This window comes from Netta rufina (genome assembly GCF_964035555.1).
Source record: "Netta rufina genome assembly, chromosome: Z".
In the NCBI taxonomy this organism is placed as follows: domain Eukaryota; kingdom Metazoa; phylum Chordata; class Aves; order Anseriformes; family Anatidae; genus Netta; species Netta rufina.
In genome coordinates this window covers 77,099,798-77,113,698 of record NC_140126.1, presented here as the reverse complement: position 1 = coordinate 77,113,698, position 13,901 = coordinate 77,099,798, and the positions used below count along the sequence as shown (strand labels likewise).

At 33.9% G+C, this 13,901-nt stretch overlaps 1 protein-coding gene across 1 annotated transcript in view; it reads left to right on the top strand.

The window, feature by feature from the left end:
• KIAA0825 overlaps window positions 1-13,901 on the top strand; it is a gene marked incomplete at its 3' end in the record, with an annotated part of 217,959 nt that overhangs the window by 128,888 nt on the left and 75,170 nt on the right. The window lies entirely within an intron of this gene.

Below are 13,901 nucleotides of genomic sequence, written 5' to 3'. Positions count from 1 at the left end.
TTTTAAAAAATAAAAAATAAAAAGGAAAAAAAAAATCAGTTCTAGCCTGATACCTTGCACAATATGCCTGGAATCAGCCTGAAGCAAATTTTAACATTCACATTATAACCCTCTGAAAGTAGGGATGTATAATGGGAACACTGACAGACCCTGAATGACACTTAGGTTGACAGACAGTAGCACCACTAGGCAGCCATAATTAGATCTTTTGTGTGCTTGCAGTTAGCTAAAAAATGCTCCCTAGTTTATTAGAAAAACTATTTCAAAATTAATCATCAAAAGGTAAGCTGTGTACTGATGATGGAAATAAAAAGGAATGTAAAAAAATTGTTCTTACTTTTGAATTCATTGTGACAACATCTTTTACAATTTTATTTAAAGATACCGAACTAACTAAAGAATTTGTTCAAAAATATCCACCTGACAAAACTCATCGATATAATGAGTTTACTTTGTGGAACATGGCCTTTACTTTTTTTTCATGAATAGATGATATTCATTATAGGTTATTGTGGAGTTTATTGTATGCCAAATGGTTAGCTTACTGAAATGCATGTGCATAGCTTTTACATAACTAGTTATGATACTTTGGGCTTCTTTAACTTCCCGAATATTTCCATGTTTAGAGAAGTTTGCAATGAAATGCATATTAAGTGAAACCTTATATTAGATGTACCTTAATATACCTTAAAATACCTTATAATATACCTTAAAATACATTATATGAGATAAGGTATTTTGTACATAGCACTACGAATCCGTAATGTTGTTGTATTCTTAAAAATAAAAAAGCTTCTATAATATCTTAATTTTCATTACTCTTACTCGAGAACAAAAATTCAGACCATGATAATCTGCACTTGGATAGGAAGAAGAGACAAAGTTTCTAATTTTTCTGCTCATGTTTTTTTTTACAGGGCTCACAATTTTAAAGAGACAGTTAAAATGCTATCTGAAAATAACAAGTCAAACAGAAATCGGTGCTTTGAATTTCTGTATTGTGCAGAAGGAATTAAGTAAAAAATTGGTTTTGTAGAATGATCAAAATTAATAATAGGACTAGAAAGTAGTTTGATGCATATAAGATTCAATGATATAAACTTATTGCACACTGGAGGTCACCCTTGCTACTCCAAATTTTTTAATATTTTTGTAAAAAAAAAAAAAAATGCAGCCTGTATCTTTTGCTGTGCACACTGATCATTTTAAAATAACTTTAAGCAATAAAACAAGTATATGCTTAAGATTTTGTTAACTCCTTAATTGGTTAAACAGTATGCATTATAGGTATAGACCTTTGGAAAAAGTTTTCAGTGTGTGTATTTATCTCCAGTCCCATGGGGATTCTGTATCTGCATTGAAACCTCTGCTACTGGCAATTGCTTTTATCACTCTCTAGGAAAGCTAGTTTAAATCTAGTAGTGGTATATATCTAGCTAAATTGCCATTACTTGGCTAGATTACCATGAAGACCCACCCATAGCTGTATAGAACTATTAAATTACCATCAAAATAACTGTTATGTCCTTAGATATGTGTAATTAAATGTTTTATTCAGTTGATGAGCAAAGTGCAAGTTTTACACTTGATTAGCATAAGAACAGAGCTAAAAGGTCTTGAGAAATCCATCCACTGTAGCCATAGGAGTCTCAAAGGAGATTTTTAAAATGAAATCAATATCCTTATGTTTTCATTCTTTTCCATGTCAGAAATCTTTCTGACACATCAGGATGCAAGTGTTCTCCATTTTGCAGCCAGGGTCTTAAGCTGAGAACCTATATTCTACATGAGTTGGAAAAAAAATATTAATATGTTCTTTTCATCACTCTCATGAGAGATGGGTTTATCACTCATGGAAAAAATTAAATTCATGGAGTGTCCAGTTTGCTTATTTCTAACAAATCCAATACTAATATTTGTTTCTACAGCATTGTATGCTACCATCCATTATGGGAGATACAACAGTTAATGAACACTAATTGAGAAAGCCCAATAAACTTTGTGAAATGTTTTGGTGCTGCCTCACTTTGGAGAGTGAGACACACACATTCAGGCTAAGACAAAGTTAGATTCCTCCACAATCCCACTGTGGAACCTGTTAGCTGAAAGTGTGTAGTACAATATGGGAAAACCTGCCTGGCCATACAAACACAGGAACTCATGTGCATCGGTAACAATATCTCCTCTCTAGCAGAATCACATTCCAGTGGCTGACAGCTGTGATAAATTTTGTGGTTAACTGTGATTTAACCATTGTGAGGTTTGGGATTATAACCTGGGGTCTGAACCTTGCTGGACTGTGCTCATGACCAGGAGTAACTGGCTTTGTTCAGAGAGACATCTGTGGCTCTATGAGTATTGTGTTTTGATATTTGAAATTAGTTCTGCCAGGGAAAAATATTTATCATGATAAAAGATATATTGGAAGTATATGCTTGTGTTTTGGAAAATATATTTTACTGGAAACTCTTGTGGTTGTTTGATAGAGCCATATTAGTCAAGTGTTGGTTTCTTTGTTGCTTTTTGCCTTCCCCTAAGCATCAGCTTAGGCTGGAAACTCTCTGAGAAGTAGCTGTTGCTATCCTGTCCAAGTGATTTAGCAGCTCCCCCAGTGCCTGTTATGTGATAGCTGCTATGAGTAGTATGTAGCACTGTTCCACTCTGGGGTTTTAAAGTGTCAGAGAGAGTAGATGATAGCTTCCGTTGACTTTTCTGAGTCCCTGGGAGAACTAGCCAAGAACAAAATATTCACTGCTCCCTTCTTACCCTCAAACCCTTTAAAGATTTTTTCTCTTGCTGTTCAGTAAGAGTGGAAAACTAGGATTCTACCAGTGCCACCCGTCAGCATTCACTAGACTGCAATCCAAATTTGAAAAAATACATACCCTCAAATAAGTTCTAGTGCAAAAAAACCCATGTCTTATAAATTAATGTACAATAAAGACAGTCATTTGTCTTTCCTAGCACATGTTAGCTTAGGATCCTGTGGACTTTCCAGCTGGGGATATTTAATCACTCAACACCTGTCATCCAGACTTTTCATGCTGTTCTCCATGATGCTTCCAGTTTTCAATAGAGTCTGTGTGAAGGGATACGTAAGAGCTGTATATCTCAGTTTTGTGCTCTTCCTTAATGCAGGGTAAATCATAGATGGGATCTTACTATTCACCTTAGAGGCCTAAACTGAGAAAATGAGGCCAAAGGTTCAAACAGACCCAAAGTATTGATTTGCTATTTATTTGAAATAGAGAAAACAATTACTTCAAACCACTCTGTTTAAAAATATACATAGAAATGCAGAATCTAAAGTGTTAGTATGTTGGGTAATTCTTATAGCAGTAAAGATCTACCTGATGTCCAACACCTCTTCTTTGTTTTTCAAACTATAGTTTATATCACTTGCAAAAATGACATTTCTGGCATACCGCCCTAATTTTTTATAGTTGCTGAAGTGATTATTTGATGGTTTCAATTGTATTTTCTTATCAAAGTGCTTTTCTCTACCATATTCAGATAGTGCTTTACTAGTTACTTGATGATGCTTAGGGATAGCACTGCTGAACACTAAAGAGCATGATTGGTATAATAGTAGCAAATCCTTACTGAGCTTCCCTTACTGAGCTTCAAGTCCCACCTACATACCTGGGACCCTACAACTACCAGTATTCAGTGGGAAAGCCATCACTGTTGGACAGGACAATGACAAACAGTTAGAATAAACTCAGGAAAAATACGCAACCTGCTCTCCTTAACATATTTAGCCAAAAACTAAAAGTAGACAAAACCAGTAGCTGTAGCAGGAACCACAAGCATGCAATAAAATGATTTTAAGACTTTTTTAAGACTTTTACTTTTTCTTTTACATTCTACAAACCCACCATAAATTACTGTTACTCTTCAGTAATATACATATTTCTTTTGCAGGACAAAACTGGTCCTGATTTGTGGCTGATGTGCTACTATAAAACACTGTAAACATGATTACAGTAATGAGGTAAATTCTTACTATGAATTTATTCTGTTGGGATGGAACAATGAAGTCACAATTCTGAAAGAGGCCTGTAAATGTTATGTAATATTATCATCATCAATTAGTAAAAGATGCCTTTCCAGTAGCTTCAGCTGAGCAGATAATGAAGAGGTGGAAGGTGGGAGGAGAATTTGTCATTGACTGAGAAACAGGAATGCACTCCTTCCCAGCAGTTCCCCAAACAAGGACTTTCTTTTATATTCTGGCAGCAAGCCAATATGAGCAAGTCAGGCTTTCCAGCTGCCAATTAAAGCAGTCCAGTCCATTTCCTTGCCAAAATGAAGTAGTGGCCCAGTAAAATTATTCACAGTTTCTTCGGGAGAGTGCTAGTGCATTGAGAATGATTTTGTTTCTTAAACCTACAGGGAAAAAAGAGAGAAAGAAAGAGAAAAAGAAAGAGAGAAAGAAAGAGAAAGAAAGAGAGAAAGAGAGAAAGAGAGAGAGAGAGAGAGAGAGAGAAAAAGAAAGAAAGAAAGAAAGAAAGAAAGAAAGAAAGAAAGAAAGAAAGAAAGAAAGAAAGAAAGAAAGAAAGAAAGAAAGAAAGAAAGAAAGAAAGAAAGAAAGAAAGAAAGAAAACAACACTTAAAAGAATGAATTCTAAAAGTGAGATTGCATGGGATTTGTATAAATGTGATATCTCAGTGGATGAAATTAAATAAACCGGTAGAAAAAATGTTAATCTGTAATTTCTTTAAAACTATGTATGTGTTAAGATCAAGTCATACTAAAAACAAAATGAATTATGCAACGAACAAAAAAAACCCAAACCATCCAATTATGTTGTTTTCAAGACATACAGTTGAGCTCTATTCTCACAAGAGGCAATATATATACATAATTAGTAAAAAATTAGAGAAGTTAAAGGACCAGTAGTATGCCCTTAGTATTGGAAAATGTCAGAATTTAGTTGGTTTAGATTTCCAGAAAAAGTGGAAAGATGAAAATAAAGAATCTTAATATTCCATGATAAATGACATGATCTCTCATATTAAGAAAGCTTCTGAGATGCTTCTGAGATGCTTTGTAAATGGGACTTACATGACAGCAAATAATTATTGTAGAATCAAAGTATCATAGAATGTCTATAATGGTTGGAAAGAACCTTAAAGACCATCTAATTCCAACCCCCCCAGCATGAGCAGGAACACCTCTCACTAGATCTGTTTGCTCAAAAACTCACAGTTCAGTTCAATACTGGGTCTGAGTTTTGACGGTAGTATAAAAAATTAAAATTTAAAGGGATGATACATGTTTCTTTTGGTACATGTCACTTTAAGATTCATAGCACATATAAAATCCATGGATGACATCAAGTCCATACATTTAGTTCCTTCTAATTAAGATGAAAAATCCTTAGCCAATAACTGGAGTTATTTCCAGTCTTTATAGCAGATAAATTCCTCAGTGATAAATTGTTGTAAGTAAATATGCTAATTCCCTTATAACAGAATGGAGCTAGTCAATGAATTTGTCATGAGGAAAGCTTTAATAATAAGTAGCAAATGTTGAAATACTTTGGATTATTTATTTATTTATTTATTTATTTGAACAAAGAAGCTTGTAAGGGAGATGTAGCAAGAACGGTTAATAATGAAGGAAGTGGATTTAATTACTACCCAGTCTGTGTGGTGACCTATATGTTATTTGGCAGGAGAGTGGACACATGAAAATATGAAGAAATTAAGCATGAATGGAATCCTATTGTCATTCAAACCAGCTAATTGCATCAAATGAATCAAAAATGCTAAATATTTTATACTGCTAATTTTATTCAATATGCAAATAAACCAATTGTGCAGTCTATTACAGGTAACATTTAGGTTAACCTGTCTCTAAATTTTACTGAGCACGTGTTATCAGAACTTAATGGTTTCTTTCGTTTTTCACAATATTTTACATTTATCCAGAACATCAGGACTGACTGCAAACCAAAAATATGTAAAATTAAGAAAAAATTAAGGCAGTACATTTTAGTTATATGTTTTCAGTCTTTTATGAGGCAGATTTTTCTTATTGTGAGTGACTCTAGTGTAAAGTAAAAGCTTCTGTTCCAGATAAGCTTCTGTTCCAGCTTCTGTTCATGATTACTAAGTATCCTGATTATCTGAAGCTTCTCTTTGGAAACATTCCTTATTTTTGACATTATTTTTTTTTTCTAAATTTCAATTTTTATAAACTTCCATTAGTGTGGAAACTTTATTTCCTAGTAAAAGTAGGCCTTTATGTGAAAATTAATGAGATTCAAGTTCTGTATGTATAAGCTGAGGATATGTATTTGAAGGCCAAACCAGAAAGTTTTTGTACACTGTCAGTCTGTGAAGCTAGAAAGTATTTCTTCTCTCATTCTCTCATTCAATGCATGTGCATTGGAATGCCTAAATATTTTTAATGTTCTTGTCATTTTGTTGTGTTTTTGTTTGGTTGGTTGGTTGGTTTTTTATTTGTTTTAAAACATACAAGGCTCTGTACATCTAGCAAGAGCAAGAAATATGTACAAGTAAAAGTAGTTTTTTACATACAGAATTGTATATAGGCATACATATTAATCATAAAAATATAGTATCATAAAAATACACACAGAATTGAACATAATTCTTGGAGTGATGGGATTTCTGATAATTTTTAGCCACTGTGGGATGGCATTTCGTAGTCTCAGACTATCCCCAAGAAGGCTTTTTTCCCTTTTGTGAGAGTTTCTTTAGGTCAGAAGACTACTGTCTAGCTTTAGTCAGTCTTTTAGGTGAGCGGCTGACATCTTTTTAATATTTGAACAGACTTTGAACATCATTTAAACTCTAGGGGAAGCCACTGTGGAAAGTGGAGATGTTCAGAGGTAAGAATACCCTAGCTATGAATTCTAATGCTAAGAATGCACATTTTGTTAAGGAAAAAATGCACTATACTGGCAAGTTTTTAGAATGGAAATGTTGTGTCCAATTATTACAGATAGTCTCACTAAGAAGTACATGTAATGAGGCTAGGGCATCACTCATTCAGCCATTTTTGGATAACCGTGTTCTGACCTCATGGCTGACCCTCCTTTGAGTAGGAGGTTGGACTAAAGACCTCCTGAAGTCCCTTCCAACCTGAATTTTCCTATGATCTTGTGATCATCCACCAGGATTGGAAGAAGTTTCCTAGCAACAAGAAATTGAAGGCTTTAGTAATGGATGAAATTTAGTGTCAGGGAAAAATCCAAAAGTACTTCTAATTCATGAATTGAATTGACTAATATTATCTATTTCTCCCTTAAAGCAAAGGAAAATGTACATTTGTTGGGAACCATTAGAAATGCTTTCTTTCTGCTTATCTGTCTTGCTTTTTGTTCCCCATCACACAGTTCTTTCTACTTCTGATCTGATTTCACCCATTGACTGGTAGGTGGTATTGATATAGCTGTAGGTAGTGATTGATACATAACAGTGTAGTATCATCAATATACTGCTGATTCTTCCTTGTGTGATATTTCTTCCCAAACATCAATGGGTGTATGAAGAAATTAAAATAAAGTTGTAGGACTTAGTATACTGTCTAGAAATAGAGTGAGGCACATTGAGGAATGACTCACTGCATTTGAGCAAGTTAATTGGGAATTCTCTCACAGAAGAGTTAGCCATTATTTACAGTCAATAGTATTACAAATTACGGCAATAGCATTAATGCTGTGGAGACATCCAAAGATTAGAATGAATGTCAACTACTATCCACTGGCAGAGAAAATTACGCAGCAGTGCCACTCTCAGTTCTATATCCTGCACAACTTTCAAAAAGTCTTCAATATTTTTTTAATAAGTAAACTTGTTTTGACCTTTCAATAAGCTTTGAAGGAGTTTATTTGAAGAAGGGAAAGTTAATGGTGAGCAAAAGTTAACAAGAATTAATGTAATCAGGATATTTTTGCTGACTTTTCATTCTGGCATTCCTTCATTTTTAAAAGTAAAAGGGAAGCTTTTTCCTGAAGCAGTATGTTCACTGTTCCAGTCTGTACTGACAATTGATATTTATTGCTTATATGCAAAGCAGAAAGGCACTAGTGAGATTCACATAGATTGCCCTTTTGTTGCACAATACTACTTGAAGAGTGAATATAATGAATTGTGAAAAAGTTGGAAAGTAAAAAAAAAATAAAAAATTATTTTTTTTTGAGTAGTCTTCCTCAATACATTTTTATTACTCTACATAGAACAGAATAGTAGTTTCATGTAATGGTAGATGTTTGGCTCTGGCACAAGTTGAAGCTTCTTATGATTGATACAAAATGTTTTCTGAATAACTTCTTGAGATAGACCTTGCCAGATGCAATGGAGGCAGATAAAAAAATAATCTTGGCCTATAATAAAGCTTCAGCATAACCTCTGAGAAAATGATTGCATGCTAGCTTTTTTGTTCTGCTATTTGTGCACAAATTTACCACATTTTCTCTTCAATGTGGACTATCAGTAAGTCAAAACTGTAAGTGCCTGCTAGCATGTGCAAGGTGGTTAGTAAAGTGATGGTTGAGGCCAGTGTACAAGAATAACTTAGTAGATTCTTGCTCTTTAGTTTATGGTCTTAATGCTATTTTTCTCTGTCAGGGAGAAGAATGTGTTGGAATTGGGGATTTTTGGTCAATCAAAATTGTTAATTGATTTACTTGTCATGGAGGATGATAATCTTTGGCCACTGTTTAGTATGAACTGTTTAAAAGATTGGCTTGATTGCAATGTCCTGAATCTTGGTCTCTACAGTAAGCATTTGATCCAGAGTTTGATTGTTTGCTTCATTTGAGTCAGAAGTTATTACAGAAAGTCATAAGACAACAAGAAGGCAGTAAGAGTGCAGATGCATAAAATTCTTGAGAGGTACTGTTCATCAGCAAAATTAGGCAGCTACTTGGCATTGGTGTTCTGAGTAATATCGACTTCTCATGGCTAACTATATATGTATTTGATCAATACTTTACTGTTTGAATATACAGGAAGCTTGCTTTAATAAAAAGGACAGCATGTGAAAGTATTTGGATAGTGTGTAAGATGTTGGAAGTGCTACTCCTTTTTTTTTTTTTTTTCTTTAATTTCATGACAATTGTTTACATAAAAATATTTGATGTCTCAATGCAGTCTCGCTGCAGCAATTTTACATGAGTTACCTCAGTGTGAGATCAGAGTTTGTGAGTCCCTCTTAACCATGTGAAAGTATGCAGTAATTTCTTAAATAACTAGCCCAATTTCTGTTCTTGTTGTTGTTATGTGACTGTTCTTGTTTTCATAAATATTGAAGATTTTTTTTTTAATTATTATTCAAAACAACAAAAGATTCATGGCTATATCCCTGAAAAGGTTTTGTTGCAACTTCGTTAGTACAAGTATTCTCTATTATACTTAATATAAAGTGTAAATCTATTTTGAAACAGTGGAATATGGTTGATTATACATACAAAGGAAACAATATTTTCAGCTTTAACTGTTTTTTGTTGTTGTTGTTGTTGTTGTTGTTTTTTGTGCACAAAGGTCTCATATACCTGCCTGCATTTTTTGCTTGAGTGGGTTAAAAAGAATTCTGTGTTGACCCTCCCACAAACTTTCCTATATGGTTACAGATTCATTAATTTCAAATGTGCATCTATAGCGCAGATGTTGGAGGGTAAGCAGCAATATCTTTGGAATCAAGGAGAACAAGTCAGAAAAAAAAAAAAAAAAAAAAAAAAGTTTAATAATGTGCAGTGGCTCGGTGCTAATAGTGGCTTATGGTTTGTGTGGAAGATGTGACAGTGACAGCATTTTTTCTCTTGCATTATATATATCTGGTTCACAGATCTTTGTTTCTATGTTGTATATTTGACAGCGATACTAGTACAAGTATTAATATGTTAAATATTAACATGATCAAATGCATGATCTTAATGTGACACCAGAGTTCTTGTATGTTTAGATCTTGGGTTCAGGTTCATTTCAAATGCAAGGTCATGTTAAAAAGGAATTGTTAGCTCTCTTGTCTAATCCTAGTCTGATTTTCTTTAGCTGATCATTTTTTTCCCTGATGTTTCTTTGACTGTAGTGGTGCAAGGCTCAGACATTTTGAGGCAGTCAGAATATGTTTTCCCTCAGCCTGTCTTGGCAAATGTTTGTTTCTTACCCCAAAGCATATTGTCTTCTTCCTTGTCATGCCCCTTTTACTTTGTGAAAGATATGAAAACATGTTACTTCTCAACAGGAAGCAATGACTATATTATACATATAAAGATGGATATGTAGCAAATATTCATAGAAGACAGCTGCAAGCTAAAAGATGTTACTCTCAGATCAAAAGTTTCTTGATTACATCACCGTAACCAAAAGATCAAAGATAATGTGATTTAATTTGATCACTGAGTCATCCAAATAAGCATGAAGCTCTATTGGCAGTTTTTCTGAGGTAGCAGATTGCAGTTGGTATTTAATCAGGAAAAGTATTTTAAAATAATGCCCTTAATAACGTTTTAAAGTGTTAAAATAATCTCTGTAGTTTCCTAGGGTTTGATGGAGTTTAACCATTGGCATAATGATGTTTTACTGAGACTATTCCTAAGATATTAGCAAGCACCTCGCTGCAGGGTGTAGGTGTGGTGAGTCACCCATTCAGCACACAGTTCCCTTTCATTCATTCCCACGTTGTAGCCTCCCTGATTTTGCATAACCTATGCAGCATTCTGTTGTCAATCACTCTCGTTTTTGTACAGTAAACTCTCTGGCTCTCTTTTGATTTGAATGAATGGTGCCATTCATTCACATCATACTTTTCTGCAGACGCCATTCAAAAGCAAGGAACAAGCAGTTGACTTTTAATGTGCAAAGGTTGTAAGAATTGTAAGGCATTGCAGTCAAAGGATGTACACAAACCAGGTAAGAAGTGAAGAAGGGAGAAGGCTAGCTGGTTTCACCTCTGCTACCACAGGTCTATCAGCTAGCAGCAATGGGTTTTTCACCTGGGAGCACAAAACAGAAGGCAAAACTAGTGTGATCATACTTGTCACTATGTAACGTCATGTTAAGGCCATTGCATAGACCTCATGGCACCCAAACTTCCTCTAGTGCAACTATAAGGGTAAGCAATCTTGATGTTTTTTGACTTTCAAGCATTCAAAAGTTAAGAACACATTTCCCTAACAATTTACATGTTTTATTTTTTGCTTTCAGAAATAAAGATTTAATTTTTACCTCAGGTAATTTTCTGAAATCTTAGGTACTGTCATTCATGCTACAGGTGTTATCATATACAGCCATGCTCAGCACAGCTCAGATGCAGGCACAACTTTGAAGTCCTTTAGGGAAATATGGAGAGAAATTCTCCAGCAAAGGAAGTTCAGAGTGAGAAGTGAGAGACTTCTGTGGGTACACAAGTAAAGGGTTGTGGGAAGGCAAGAACCTATCATGGCCTGTGACAGGAAGAGTAAGCGAGAGTTTCTGGATACTGTAGCCTGGAAAGGAAAGAGGCCTAGCACAATATAAAGGATCAGAGCGTAAATATCCCTACCAAATTGAGAGAATCACTGACTGTTGATCCCACAGTGTTCATTGGTTGAAGTTTAATACCCTCCCTAAATTCTACAAGCAAAAAATCTCTGCATCGCCTGCTATGGTGATATATTATCTGCTAGCTGATAGGAAGATCTTTGTGATTTGCTAATGCCTTTTCTGATGCTTTCTTAATGATCGTTATCATTTTCTAGCTTATTCCTTTATTGAAACTTATCATTATTGAAACTCATTGCTTATTGAAACATTGGATAATGTATACATGTATATATATTTCCTGTTCCCCTCTCTGGTTGGCTTTTTTTTTAATCCTTGTGATTCTTTAAAACTACCTAAACCTGATCTCTGTTATATTTGAATACTGTGATTAAACAAGATTGAAAATGTTGAGAATGCATCTTTTTCAATTTCCATATGCCTATTATACTATTAATTGAAGAGTTTACCAAAACTATTGAAACCTATTAATCAATGAAATAGTTTCTTCCACTTCCTTAGTGGTCTAATTGTATAATGTGGCTTTTAGAAATTAACAGCACATAGTGGTTCTCGTCTGTATGAAGTTTCTAAGGAAAATTCTAAATAAAGATATAGATTGATGAACACAGTTTTCATATGTAGTTAAACATAGCTAAATAAAGTCATAATCCAAATTCATGCATCAACAGCTTGTGTTGTGTATCAACAGCAGTTAAGTAGAAGGCTTTCCAGTAAGTCCAACTCTTTTAGTTTCAGTTTCTCCCAACAACATATCCCAGCACAGCTGGATGGAACAAAGAACGGAAGAACCTCAGTTGCACTAGAGGAGGTTTGGGTGCCATGAGGAAAGTCTATACAATGGCCTTAACGTGATGATGTTTTTTGACACTTCAGAATGGCATACAAATATTGAAGCACCTAAAGTTAAGGAAGTCACCTGAATTGAAGACTGGAAACTCATGTTTCTGGATGATCACTGAAAAAGACAAAGTTAAAAAAATTATCAGTGAAAATAAATCAAAAAGCTAAGTTTTTGAATGTAATTGTATTTCCATATGCTAGTTAACCTGTCTCTGAGGATAGTTACACTTGAAAATTCATATTTTTATCTCTTTTTAGTTACTCAGCAGTTAATTCATAATTTACATAGTAAAGGCTATAAAGTAGGAATTTTCTGAATAATGATTGCATTACCAATTTTTTCAGTGATCTTGAAATTCATTTTTCTTTTTTATTAAATGAAGAAAACAGTAATAGTTCTCAACATTAGCAAACACTTTCTTTTTAAGTGGAAACTAAATTAAATTATGGGATTTTTTTCACCTATATGCCATTATAATTTTTTTTTTTTATATTTCTTTTTTTTTTTTAAATACAGTTTTAATAATATATATATACACGTATATATACTCTTTGTATTTTGCTATGCAACGTCTGAACTGTAGACTTTGATACATCATTTAGCACTTGTCAACAGAACAATGGATTTAATATTCTTTGTTTAAAAATATTCATATCTGTTTTTGAATGAGACAGTCTATTCAATCTTATAAATATCATATTTAATAAAGAACAATCCACAGCAAAGAGAAAAAATGTCTTTATCCATAAGCAACGAGATGAGAAATGGATTTTTATTCAGTCAAATCCTTTTAGTCAATGAAACAGCACTTTCATGCATACTGCACTCAAGTGATAATTAATATAGTCTAATTCCGGACATGATGCCTGAATTGATGTACTGTCATCAATACCCCATGTTAAAATCAAATCTTGACAGGGACTTAACACCCTGGAACAGGTCATCATATGATAATACTCTTTTTTCCTTTCAGTATTTGTCTTCAACCAAGCAAAGTATTACAAGATGGGGGGAAAAAGAGGGAAATAATTACAAATGAAGAGTGACGCAGGCTGTGAATAGAACATATGTTAGGCTAGGCAGAGTCTTCAGTGAATTATATCATTTCATGATGAAGCGGCAGTGGGGCTGAACGGACCTATTTTAAACCTTGATGTATTTTATCTCTACTGTATTTGGACTGTCATCTTTGGAGAAAGACTTTGTGTAATTGAGAGTCAGCTCCAATCTGCATGACTTGAGCATGAAGTGTAAGCCAGATGAACAGTGTTATGGAAGAAAGGGAAGCATCTAATAAGTTATAAATGGGTAATAACCTTTATACCCCAGACATTTAAACACATTTTGTGAAATATGATGTTTAATGGTATTAATTTCATGGTACAATTAATAATATAAACAAAGTTTTAAAATACTTTAAAAAATATTTGATTTTTTTTTTTTAATTTTAATAAAATCTACAAACTTACAGTTAAGACATCCTTTTTCACATGAAGCATACAATTACAACAGAATCAATTCTTCCTGACATCGTGTT